General features: G+C 42.7%; 1 protein-coding gene across 1 annotated transcript in view; it reads right to left on the reverse strand.

Moving 5' to 3' along the window:
• ROR1 (receptor tyrosine kinase like orphan receptor 1) overlaps positions 1-13,954 on the reverse strand; it is a 173,578-nt gene that overhangs the window by 56,732 nt on the left and 102,892 nt on the right. The window lies entirely within an intron of this gene.

The following is a 13,954-nucleotide window of genomic DNA, read 5'->3' on the forward strand; positions in this document are numbered from 1 at the left end:
CACCGGGCCAGCGCTGGGGTTTGTTTTGCAATGCTGTCATTGTGATGCCTTGTGTTAATTAAGCAACCAATCTTCGGGATGTATTTGGCCCACCTTAAAATCTCTCCATGAGTTTTATAGAGGTAGAATGACTCTGCAGTCATTACAGCTAAGAAAAACACAAACGCTATGAGGCTGCTGAACATGTTATCTATTAACATTTACAAGCGATTTTAATCCTGCAAACCCATGTGCACAAGAAGAGACACAGTTTGTGCACTGAAGTTAACAGGGCTACTTGTATGAAAAATCCTCCTACGACTCATGTAAACGCAGGCTGGAAAGACTGATCTGAACATCAGTAGCATTTTCTCATTGCTATAATATTCTTTCTCCTTTCCAACAAAAAGTGGCATGGTGACTTTAGTCTTGACTTACATTTCTATCATTTTTTTAACACGCAAACAGTAAGTCTTCTGGAGGATGGTTCTGAGGGAACTGCCAGCATAATTCCTGCCTCAGCTATAGGTCACGGTAAAACACCTTCCCACGTCTGAACATCAATAATTTCATCATCAAACACCCATACGAGGACTCTGGTGTGTAACTGCTGCCTTAGCACTTGCCCTGACCCAACAGGCTGTGGTGGCTGGGTGCAGTATCCATGATGAGACGGTTGTTGGGCTCCCTGAGGGTCTTTGCAAAACCTCGTTCAGCAGCATAAACCCAGCATCACATGGTGGGGAGTGGAATTACTGTCCCCTTGCAACAGCTGACCCACATGAGCCTTAGGAGGGACTTAGGAGGGCCTGGTTTTGGAGCGTGATCTCTCAAGAGTCAGCCCCCAGGGATTAATACACATATATACAAGCTTTAGTGAGGGACGGTGGGAAGGGCAGGAAGAAGGGGTCTGCACACACATTACATGGCACAAAAATGCAGTGCGCCTCCCAATTCCCTGTGTCCACCCAGCCTCAGGAAACCTGACCTAGAAAAGCAGGAGACCAACGCTGGACGGGAGTGCTATGGCTCTGAATGTGGGAGAGGGAATTTGAAATAAAAACAAGCAGCACTCAATGTGTCAGCTCCTGATCTGAGTGAGATGCTGAAAAGACTCACTACAAATTAACACCCTGTGGCCTGATTCTGCACCCTGGCTGGACCCCCAGGGCTGGGTGATTTCACACAGCCCCATAGGTGCACAGTGAGGGTGAGCATCAGCAGGATCCCAGATGAGAACAGGAATATTTTGAAGTGTATTGTTTTTATTTTGACATCACCCCTTTAGCTTGTTCCCAGACAGCTTTTAACAAGGCAATTTCACTCACAAAACTGTGACAGTACAAGAAGATGCAAAGATGTTCTGCATTTATTTCACCAGTTGGCAACTATTCTATTTCATTAAAAAATCAGGAGAATATTGTAAACACAAAGTCACACAAATCCATGAAGCAGTTAAGTTCAGATACAGCCACTACACTTCTTATAAATATCGCCTTTCTTAAAAGCCCACCTGGTAGTACTGCTTATTTAAGACTCTGTCAAGTATTTCCAATGTAAACACTGAATTTGAAAGCATTATAACTCACCTATGAACATGGCCACTGGCCTGCACAGATACGCAGGGCAGAAGCCCACCGATGGGGACAAATCCTGAGCCCAAGTAAAACGGCATCGCTCTGAAATCAGCGGTGAGACCTGTTTACGCAACCTGAGATTTTGGCCCACTGGGTCCATCCCTCCTCACTCTACTTTTTTTAACAGTGGAGCTTCTTACCTAACCCAAATATTAGGGGACCATGTGGCTGACAGACCTGCAAGGTTTAAGAAAACAGAATGGATCCAGTACTAGTATCACCTTCACGGTGACCACGATCATCCAGGCAGCAGGACACCGTGGCTGACGGTGCCCAGAATTTGCCCTGAAGCTGAAGTGGAGATGTGGGGTAGGTGACAAATAACTGGTGGGCCAAATGCAGACCGGGACCCAGCTGGTGCTGGGCCGGTACCAGAGATTGGGATGCTCCATCTCCTGTGCCTCCCCTGAGCTCATGCCCTTCCTCCTGGAGGCATATGATTTAAAAAACCCCCTCTGAGACAGGGATGTGAGGTGCCGTTGCCTCTCACACCTCCCATTGAGACCAAACAGGTTCATCTCTTATGTCTACAGGGCACCAACTAAACGCATGAGCACTAGGTTATGTCATTCACAGTACTCACACACTCAAGCTTTGCACTTGACAGTATCTTTTCTGTAGGTAATATTACTTTAGTTCACCTGGAAATATTCTAGTATTAAGGGCCCACAAAGGAACTGTATTCTGCAAACAGCTAACACACATTAACCGGAATGAAAGAAAAAGTACTAACAATACTGTGACCAAATACAATATTTTGTTATTTAAAACTCCAGAGTGTTCATATTAATGTTATCTTAAACAGGCTTTGAAAACAGGGCCAGGAATTTCACAGAGCAGACATCCATTATCTGATCTACAGAAGAAACCACATTAGAAGACCAAACTTTAAAATTTGTAGATAGCTCTCCAGGCTGGTAACTGGCAATTTTTGGATATTCCTGAACTAAAGCTCCGATTTAAGAGGAAAGCATTACTGTGCCCTTAGTTAACATTTTATTTGAATGAAAGGACCATGCAGAGCAGCTACGCAGCATGGGGACGCACTACCAAATCAAAGTTAATGCAGAAAACAAAAGCATCCCAGAAAAGAAGTCCATGAGACATGCATGAATTTTATTTCTAACTGCGATGACTGAGGATTGCTGTGCATGAAAGTGAGAGCAGTGATACCTCTCCTTGGAAAAACTACGTTATAACCCTCAGGCCAAATATGAGGTGTGCTCTGTCAGAAGGTGAGCTCCCAGCCAGCCCATGGAGAGGGATGAGTTATGGATGGGAGAAGGATCAAAACCTCCTCTGAGCAAACTTGTTCCTCCCCTGGAACCTCCTGCTCCTGCCTGAGCCACCTCGCTCAGTAACTCTTCCTCCAGGAGGAAAATGGGTTTAATAAAACAGACTGGGAATGAGTAGGACTTTTGTCCCTTTTGGAACCCACCGTGTGCTAGTGGGACAAAGAGCAGGAGCACCAAGAAGGTCACAGCGAATGGAAGACACCCACGACCTGGAGACCAGGGAGCAGCACTCAGCATCCATCACCCCATCCACACACCTCACCTTTAAACTCCCACTAACTAATTGCTCCCTTCATCATGTAAATCCCATATATAGGATTTACACACAGCAACATGTGCTTGGGACACTGGAACACTTTTGTCCACTTGCTGTCACCATTCAAAAAAAAAAAAAAGAAAAAAATCTGCTTAATATTGCATTTGGATTCTAAATAAGGAGTTTTAAAATTAATTAATTGTTAAAAATGTCCTCCTGCTTTAAATATTTGAACAATAAGATGTTTTGAAAAAAAGTCAACATGAGAAATGTGATCAGCAGAGAGAACCATTCTCCTGTTAAGATTTTCTTTATAGATGACATTGTTTCAGATGAATGACAAATCTTATCCTTAATACTGGAAAGATAAGTATCCGTTCAAATCTCTGTCACTATTAAGAAACGTTGGTCTTACGTTGATGAGAAATCACGACAGACAATTATAACCCCTGTGAAAAGCCAAGTAAAGTGTATTCAGATACACTCCCCACAGAGAAATTGGCTAATATCTGATTTTATTACCATATTGCATAAGTGTAGAGTGAATTTCACATAAGTCAGTCCTTTTAAAGCCTTTGTGATTAAATAAACTTCAATAAGGTTTACAAAAATCTGCCTCTGAAGAAAAACTACAGAGCTAGTTCTTATCACAGGCACACACTACCGTCTCATTTTCTCACCAGAAGCAACCATTACTCAGTGCTGCAGTGTTTGTACTGTCACGGTTACAGACCCATCAAAAGGACGGGGCAGCCTCATCCCCTGGCCACAGAACCAAAAAGAGAAGATCCAGGCTCCATGCCCAGGCCAATTAATAGCTCTGTGCGATGCATTTGTAACACAAAGTAAAGAGAATATAAGTCAAAACAGGAACAAGGCACGTAACTAAGATGACACCAAACCCAGAGATGATTGAAGATTTTAATGGGGAATAAATCTGCTATATAGAAACAAAGTAGAGAGCAAAATAAGTCTAAGAATGTGGCTATTCTGCTTGCAAGGCCCTACGAGCAATGCATAAAGTCTGTATGGCTGCTACACGTCGGAATGTACACGTCTAGTAGAAATGTTGCCTGGGACGGGCTTTCTTTTCAGGTGCAGAGATGAAAGTCCCAGGTCCTGCATGAACACATCTTCTTCAGGTGGAAGATATGTCTAATTAAAAAAAAATAATTCAAAGTGTCTTCTTAATAGGCATACCCTGTCTTTGTATCACACCAGTGGGTCATTCTATACCCTAATTATATATGCTAATGATATATATATAATTGGGAGTAAGCGATTTTTTTCTGATACAAATATGAATGTGAATGCAACACATGCAATTCAGATCTCACTGTAGAATACCCAAAATAGCAAAAAGAGCAAGGAGGTATTTAGAGTAAGGAAGGAGTTAGAAGTCTGAGTAATAAGATAAACCATTCAAAATAAATGTTTAAACTAAGTTAAAAAAAGAGTTGTTTTCCATTTGCGAATCTCTTTCTGAAGCTGCATAAAAAGCCAACCCCCAAATGAGATTTGTTATCCTATGAAGGAATTTGCCCAAGGAAGTGATAAAACCCCAATTTCACGAGACACTAAAAACAAGATTGGGCAAGACGTTACTACAGACACAAATGGGGAGCTCTCCCACGCCCTTAGGAGGGTCAAGACAGGACAACTTAACGGGAGATCTGGGCATTACTATTTTGGCCAAATCAATGATAAATGTATTTTAGCAGCAGGTCTACTAGAAACATCACTGACCCTTAAGGAGGTGAATAAAAATCTTAATAGACTCCTTAGCTATCCTACTATAATATAACATCAAGAAACCAGGAATCATGGAAAAAGCTACACAGACTTAGAGCAAAACCTAATTATACTAAGTGCTCAGTATTTTTTGCTTTCCTGCACATTCCAGACCGACGCTTCATCTTTCTCTCTGTCTGGTTGCTACCTGACTGATCTCTTCCAGGATCTTCCCACAGATATGCCTCACGGCTGTTTTTCTTCTTAGTCGTATCTCCCTCATCTTCCTTTTTTTGCCTTTTGCGTTTTCTGTTTCACTGATCCTTTGTAAGTTCCCCACACATTCTCATCTGATCTCCCAAGATACTACGTTTTGCAATCAGCCAGTTACCAGCCTATCCACAGCCCACCCTGGAGGTGCTGAAGGAAATCTAGACATACTTTCTGCAGACTGTAATGGATACGACCTATTATTTACTAATTTTCTTGTCTGTTTAAAAATTGGCACCATCCTGAAATTTCCATAATATATACCTCAAATTTTGCTTATATCTTTAATGCGTGAAAGGATTTTATTTTCATGACATCAGTATCTCTGCATGTCAGTAGACATGTCTGCATTATACAATTCTTGTGTTTCAAAAGGAGGTTGGAATCACAGAAATTTCACAGTCAGTTGAAAGAGGCAAAACTGCATGAAGACGGGAAATTATTGAGAGTGTTTCTGCTCTTCAGATACGGCAGGTGTCTCTCAAGAATATACCACCTTTAATAGTACATCATACCACAGGTCAACAACAAACCTTCCATTGATTAGGCATGAATACAGCAATTTCTGCACATAACAATGTGTAAAAGATACGGAGTATATATAGTCTACAGCATAAAAATACACCCTGGAAAGAGACTCGACCTTGCACGTTCAGGTGAAGCTGCTGGCCTTTGTACCACCATTTTACATATTTTGAAAGAGAAGAGCCTACAAATGATATGCAATAAGAACTGTCAGAGAACGGAACTTAACAAAAGATCTATCTGCTAAGCAAGAAGAAATGCTGCATGATGGCAGATCTCCTTCAAATATTTAACACCAACTAGTTAGCCTTCCTCCACCTGGTTACCCTGGGGCTGAAAAGGCAAAGTTTATTCTGCCGAACTGTTGCATTGGCAGATCTAAGAGACAAGGTTTACCAGATGATTCTCGCAGAGTTCACAAGTGCTGCCATGGCTGTGTAAACCAGAAAGCACAATTTCTGCTGGCAGAGGACCCGCTGGAGCTCTGCAGGCTGCTCCACGCACAGAGGGACAGAGATGATACTGCATGATGCTAATAACATTCAAATGGTTAATTCTGTTCACATTCTTTCAAGCGTATCTCTCTGTGATTTATGTGCACTGTATCATTATTGATAGCCTGGGGTGGGTTAATAATTGGCATTAGATAGGGAAATTTTCAACACCAATGAACAATTGGAGCTCTGTGGATTTCAGATATACAACACATTAATTTTCAGCTTCAAAAGCGAGACGTGCAGCAGGATGATTTCATTTCGTGCAGGACTGGAAATTGTTAGGAACTTCATTTATACCACAGCCTATTCCATCTATCAGAGCACCTCATCGCTGCTACTGGCACTTTCATCAGCACGTACGCAAGGACAGCCTCTCTGCCTGGGAGTCTTTCTAAATGCTTCCAGCTCCTGAGGGCCAGAGATAAATTGAAAGATTAGCCCATTTATGATGCATCATCAGAAGGAATCACAGTTCCCTATTTGTGATTACACGGTAGGAAGCCAAGAGTGCCGCATGCACCTGACACCTCTGCCTTACCTCTTCTTGCAGATCTGCTCTCTTTGATGATGATACACCAGGAAAGCTTTTGGCTCAAAGCTGGGCAGTCACTGGGGTTTCTTGTACTTACAGAATACCAGTAATACCCACCCCAAAAGGCCTACTGGGGACATTAAAGCTTATCCTCAAACACATCGTTCCTGAGATTTGTTCTGGAATACCAATAGGCAATATCATTAGAAAATAATGCGATTGCTACGTCCTGAATATCTGCACACTCTTAAAAATACCTTGAAATGTGTTGGTAGTAGTCTAATGACCTACACAAGTCAGGGCCAACTGCAATATTTTTAGTAACTTGGTCTTCAGCTAAGGTCGTATCAGTTAAAAATTATTTTCTTCTATGGGATCAGAGCCATCTCCTGGAAGAAGAGGTTTTTAAAGGCCTTTTTTATATGCTAATACGTTAATCCTAAATTTCTAATTACTGAACTACAATTCCTTTTGATTGCAGCTATTAATTACAGATTATCATTAATGTTATATGGATTTAGAAGTCACTGTGGAATCTGGGTGCACTTTACATTGCTCTAAATTGGGTCGTTAACAGTTCCACTTAAGAAGAGCAAAACACTGCACCCTGGAGCAACCCACAGCTTTAATGACAGGGAATGAAGAAAAGAAATGGCCAGTTGGCTGAACGCCAGCATTTCATAGCTCACAGTCGAGCCTTTGTGCTTATGAACTGTAGAAATGTGGCTACGATGGCACTTCAACGCACGGACGTCAACCAGACGTGAACCTCAGGCGCGTGAGCCTAGCGCAGAAAATGCTCTGCCCGGTGTTCCTGGGACCAGCCCCGCTCAGGTGGACCCGGCGTGATCCTGCACTGCACAAAGCCACGGGACCTCTACCTTTCTCTAGGGAGAATTATTTGTAGTCTGCTCAATCTGAAACACAAGGGATGTGGAGGCAAGATACTAGAGGAACACATCGCTTTCTTGCCCATAATTGGACATCGGTTTTATTGGACACGGATATCACAGAGTCTGGTTGTTCTTCAGGAGTAAAAATCCTGGAAGGCAGCACAGCACAGCTGTTTGTCATGCAGACCTACAAAGGCTGGGAATTTGCATAATAAATGCAAATTTCTCATCTCTCCAAACCTACCTAAAATAATACTGGATTTTTTTCCATGCCCTGAGCTATTCTCTTCAGAGCAACTCAGACTGGCGGAAAGACAGAAGAGAAAGTGGAAGTGGGAATCACACAAAGGAAAATGGATGACTGCAGCAGAAGAAAGCAAAACACTAACAGCGGCTGCAAGAAATTTCTGGATGGCTAGTCTGTGGCAAGAGGACGTGACAAGAAACAGAGGAGTCACAAAAATCCCTCACGGCATCAAGAGAGCAGGAAGATGAAGAATGATGTCCCAGGGCACTGTTAAGTGAAGACGTTCCAAGGCCAGGAATGGTGAGGAAGGGACCAGGGAGGAATGGAAGGAGGCAACGTTCTCCGTTAGGCAATTTCGGGGGGCAACACTGTGGTAGCAACGTCTGAATTGCCTGAGACGGAGGTTTCCCTAACAACCCCCCCAGGCTCAGGTCCTGAGTCTGAAGAGCGCCAAGACCCCTCCAAGCAAAGAGAAGAGCCTCTCCTGCAAAGTCTAGATGTCCTAGCGACTCCTAGAGATCCACAGCCAACACTTGCCTTCCTGAAGGCACCAATGCCATGCACAAGCTTTTCTGGGGGCCTGCCCCTCTACCAACACAACGTCCACACAGGTTCCCATTTATTTATCTCACAAAACAGCAGACGGAGCAGCACCCACAAGTGCACGGTTGGGATAGAAGTGTTTGCAGACGAAGGATGAAGTGCCGGGACAGGGCTTTGCATTGCACCTGCTTGCTTGTCCCTGGCTTCCATCAGTGCCACTGCACTAAATCCACCCGCAAAAGCTTTAAAGAAGGCAAACCCAGCCAAGTACAGGGAGGGCAAACAAGAAATCATTTACATCCACCATAAATCGCAGCACATCGTAACTCCTTGCACCTCAGCACTTGAGGGCCAGAAATGATTGAAATGGATAAGGCTACTAGCAATCTACAATTAAACCCTTATAACTTGTGAAGAAAATTACAGTAGAAGTCTGCCATGTGCAAATTCATTATTATTTTTTGAGCTCGATAATTATTTTTGTTGCAGTGAGGAAAAATGTACCCATGTCAGCTCATGAATTAATGAACGGTCCTGAAACAATTACTTCTTAAATACACAGAAGTCTCCCTAGTGTAAACACGCTCCATTTTATACCATATCCTCTTGGTACAAGGCATACATTGCAACATGACTTATTGGCTGCGTATGATGAAACAGTAAATGTTGCACGTTTGACGGCTTCAACCTCATGCCTAGGATTTTACACGGGTTGATGTTGATTAATGTACAAACTGCCAAATTTATAAAAAGGCTGAAACACAAGGATACACTGTGAAACGTATGCTAATAGAGCACAATTTATATAAAAAGGGGGGAATGTAAATATTTAACTGATGCCAGAGCTGGATGCTTTGGCCAAGTCGGGACTGAGCTACATTGATTGTTCAAGAGGAACTTACACCCTGGTCTAAACCCACACAAGCCTGATCTCAGACAGGCTTAAAGCCTGTACATTTCAGAAGGCAGATTTAAAACTTAATTTATTCTGCTAAAAGGCTGGGGTTTTTTAATTTTCCTTGAAGTCAACCAGACACTTGTGAGTAAGAGCTGATCAGCGTGTGTGTGGAGAACTGGGCTTAGCTCAAGTCTCAGTGGGAGCACTAAGAGAAGCAGGATCCTGACCCAGATCCCTCCATCTCCAGCACATGCAGGCACAGCATCCTCGAGAGACCAAAACCAAACCAAGGCCCTCCAGCCAATTTGTGTTTATTAGCAGCCTCAAGGGAAGGCAAGGTCTCTCAGAGGTGAAGACCGACCTCCCTTTTCATGGCTCCAGGTTGGGTTTCAGACACAACGGTGACACAACACAGGCACGTCTGTCCTTGTCCTGCCCCCGTGGGACTCCAGATCAGGGCTGTCCACACGCTAGCTAACAAAAGCAATTATACAGGCAATTAGTCCGCACAAAAGGTTTACATCAATGCTTCAGAGGTTTATTTTTAATCCCTTCATTGCTGGAACGAGTTAATGTACTGATTTAGCCACAGTTACAATTCACTCACTATAGGAAAGTTTCCTTAATCCAGGATTCATCAGCATCTCCTGGATTCAGATACTCTCTAATATTAAGAAAAATTAAATCCAAACTTAACAATAGGCCCAAATTTATTTTCATTGCTACTTTTTTGGGGGTCTGCAAACTGTTTCACAGAATGAAAGAATCACAGAATTGTCTAGGTTGGAAAAGACCTTGAAGATCATCCAGTCCAACCAAGAACTATCAGTGGCTTAAGCATGTTCTTGTACTAGATTCCCCATGACTTCAACAGATGCAGAATTATGCAAAATTCAGAGGCTACTGAACATCCCATCATGGGCATGCAGACCTCAGCACTGCGAGCCTCATGCTGGCCCCTTAATAACAGGCACCAAATCCAAAGGTTTGATAAAGTCAATCTCCTGAATCCTTAAATTAAGCAGCAATCCTTATGCGCTTTACCAAGCATGGTCAGGACTAAAGTGACGGTTGGTGCAAAAGAGTCACTTCTAAACAACGCAGCTAAGACTTAGCAAGCCTTCAACTTAATTTCACCCAGAAGTACAAATATCCGTAAGTCTTCGTGACCCTCTAATGGCTTTGCCACCAAAAAACCCCACCCAATCTCTAAAAGTTAATAGCCTGTACAATAGGAAACCAACAGGAGCAGGGCAAAGCTGTCTTGTTCAGTCTTAACTGCTTTTGCAGCCACTGAAGCCTCATGGAAGGATAAATCACTGATGATTTTTTTATTAGCTCCACAAACAAGAAGCTCGGCATTTGATGCAATGCTACTGCAGATCTACAGAGATTATGTTTCAAAGTCGTGGCAACTGCCATACTTTAAGAAACTAGTTAACTTGGAAATGGATATAGGTTTTCTCTGAAAGGCAAAGCAATCCAAATAAACACGCGGAGCACAGTACATCCAGATGAAGTTCCAATGGACCAACTTGCCTAGTAGCTGCAAACCGCACAGCTGTGCAAAGGTTTTTCATTGCTGTTCCTAATTTCTTGTTCTTCAGGCCAAAGGACTGCAGTAATATCGAGCTCAGCAGGTGATAAGAGCAAGTGTCTGCCAAAGTAAGCCCAAGCACACAGATTCTGCTGAGTTCAAATGAGCACATACTTATTACAGGGCTAAATTTGACTAGTGGGTTCATTAACATTAGTCAGCTCTGATAGCATCCAGACACACTCAAACTATTTTGTACAGACTATCTACAAGTAAAGGAAAACACAGTTTCTCCTTGAAAGCTTGGAAGCAAGCAACACTGGAAAACTGAAACATAATGTCTCATAGCCTTCTCATTAGTTTTGTACCTAGTATTTACAGACTGCTCCTCCCATTTTTCTCCACTCATCTGTAATTAGTTCCCAAAACCACCCCTTGTGGTCAAGCAAAATTTTTTTGCTTGTTTAATTTTTCAGGTCTCCTGAAGTTCATTCCCAAGTCCCTTCCTCACCACGCCAGGAGCGACACCCTCTGTTTTGTCCCACTTCTCAGCTCTGACCATCTTGCCCATGACTCCATTTTACCAAAACAAAGCCAAGTCTTGATACTACCAAAGGGTCTTCTGAATGAATGATGGAGAGAGACCACGCACAACTACAGTTTTGGTCTCTTGAGGGGTGGTTGCACTTTTGGGAGGAGGGTTCCTGCCTGAGAGATACAGAACACTGATTGCACAAAGTCTAAACGCTCCATCAGTAATATGAGAAATATGTTGCAAATGCTTATTTTTAATTCTAGCAGATTACCTTATCATTTTCATTATTCTGGTCAGATATCATGATCTACCACCTGTTTAGTTTAGATTAAAATGCTGAAGCAATCAAACTCCTTACCCTGTAGCTGTACGAGACTAAAAACTTTCCACTATTTAATACATGGATGCTTGAGGAATATTTGAACCTAATCCAGACTTTACTGAGATACCTGGAATATCCAGCATCAATTAATGATTTTGGATACTGTTTCAGTATCTTTAATCCTCCTGAAACACTGCACTGCCAAATTGTGTATTTTCTTACCCAGATTCCCAAATTAATTGACTTGGACAGTGGGATTGTGTGCTGCTGTTAGTCATGCTGTTTACGTAAGGCCAAGGATAGGAGATTATAGCATTACAATAATCTTTTAAAAATTTAGCTATTAAAGACTCAGAAGGGGTGTAACAGAAGGAAGGGAAGAGACTTTCCTGTGGGTTACTTGATTTGATAACGACATTATACGTAGTGATCTCAGTCCAGTTCCCAGCAGCCAAACACCCATCACAGAAAGCTCAAGTAGCAGACACAGTAACCCTCTTGGCAAGTCCAACAGTCAAAGGACTGAATTTCTCTCTCTCCCAGTGAGTGATCTCTCAGTATCAGTACTCCTCTGGGGTATTAAGAGCTCAGCCTGGAGGGACCATGAACTTCAGGTTAGTCCTAAACTTGCAAATGGGGCAAATCTCACTATTCTCGCAGGAATCCAAATTGAAAATGTTCTCAATTGAGACAAAAGCAGGATAAACCCGACCTGCAATAGGAGACATGTTCATAAAAAGATGTGAATAGACCAGAACTGGATTCAACAGAGAGATGTATCTTGGGTAAAGTGATCAAATTCCTTCTGCCACATTGAGGGCCACTGAGATGACACGAAGAAACATCTTATCTCTCAATGAAACTTAGACAAACCGTAAATATCAATCATGCGAAAGTGTCTTTTTTCACCACATTTCTCAGCGAATCGTGTCTTGTTTGAAATGCCTGGGCTTGGTATGCCGAAGGCAGGAATTCTCAGAAGATGTGGTTCTCTCCAAACCACAGAGCAAATCATGCCCTGTGATTTTGGTTTCCTTGCATTACTGGCTTAAAGCTTTGAAACCATTTAATACGTATACATATATATAAGCACAGACACACATGTGTGCAGACACAACTAAGCAGATACAGATTTCGGATTCAGATACAAAATCCTGCACACGCAGTGTCACATCACAGACAGCACATCCCAAACAGCTCACCTGTGATGAATTTCCCAGCAGAAATCACAGCACGGTATTCACTGAGAAGCAGTTCTTGTGGTGATTGATGTAATTTTGTTGTGCCTCGGGCCCTCTGTTTTAACAAACCGAACTGCTCACTGACATGCCAGGCAGCAGCACACACAGCTCTGGTCATGGGCTTTAAAGGCAGCTGGGGGAAGGTACACATGCAAGTGCCTTGGACACTATCTGGGGCGAGGTGTTAATTCCCAGAGTTCTCTGACACCAGGAATCCAGGAGCTACGGGGGGTGCAGACATGGAAAACTGATGCAGCATGAACCATCGGGGGTAAACACCTGCTCAAGTCATTCCCTGGTGAACAAAATGGTTATGAAGTCTTGGTAGACAATGAGGAACCCTGAAGTCCTGCCTGGTGGCCAGAAGCTCTGACTACTAATAAAGTGCATTTCAATTACATGACTGATGCAGAAAAACATTTTTACTAAGCAAAGCTTTGTCGCTGCTCCTTCAAACTAAAATTGGTTGAAAACAAGGAGTTACTGCACCAAATATCCACTTCTACCTGAGCCCTTCAATGACAGCATTAGCCTGGAGTTTTAGTCACCTGCCCTGGCGTATCCAAAGCAACAAATGCAATTGTTACTTCCACTGATGAACAAAACCTCTGTTGTACCCCTTTCCGGGATGGGATTAATTATTAAACACGCTTGTGCATTTGTGCTTGGCTTTACACTAATTTAAAGCTAAGGCACAAGGATAGAAATGAGTGCTAACCTGTCTTGCGGCAGAGTGTGTGAATTCAAGAGACTCATCTAGAAATAGCTGACGTTAGGTGACAGAGGTCCTCTCTGTGCAAGCCTAATGAAGAGCAAGGACAAGCAAAACTAGCCTTCTGTGATACCTGGACATTCCACTTCCCAGCTTTGCCTTACAAGAAAAAAACTAAACTTCTCTAAACATTTTACTGCGTTTAAACGTGTAACAAACTCACTTAACAAATGCAGTCGGAGATGAGCCTAACATCCTTATATCTTGCACAATTTATATCAGCCCAAAGCTACACTCTAACTTC

The sequence above is a fragment of the Athene noctua genome, chromosome 5 (genome assembly GCF_965140245.1).
Source record: "Athene noctua chromosome 5, bAthNoc1.hap1.1, whole genome shotgun sequence".
Classification (NCBI taxonomy): domain Eukaryota; kingdom Metazoa; phylum Chordata; class Aves; order Strigiformes; family Strigidae; genus Athene; species Athene noctua.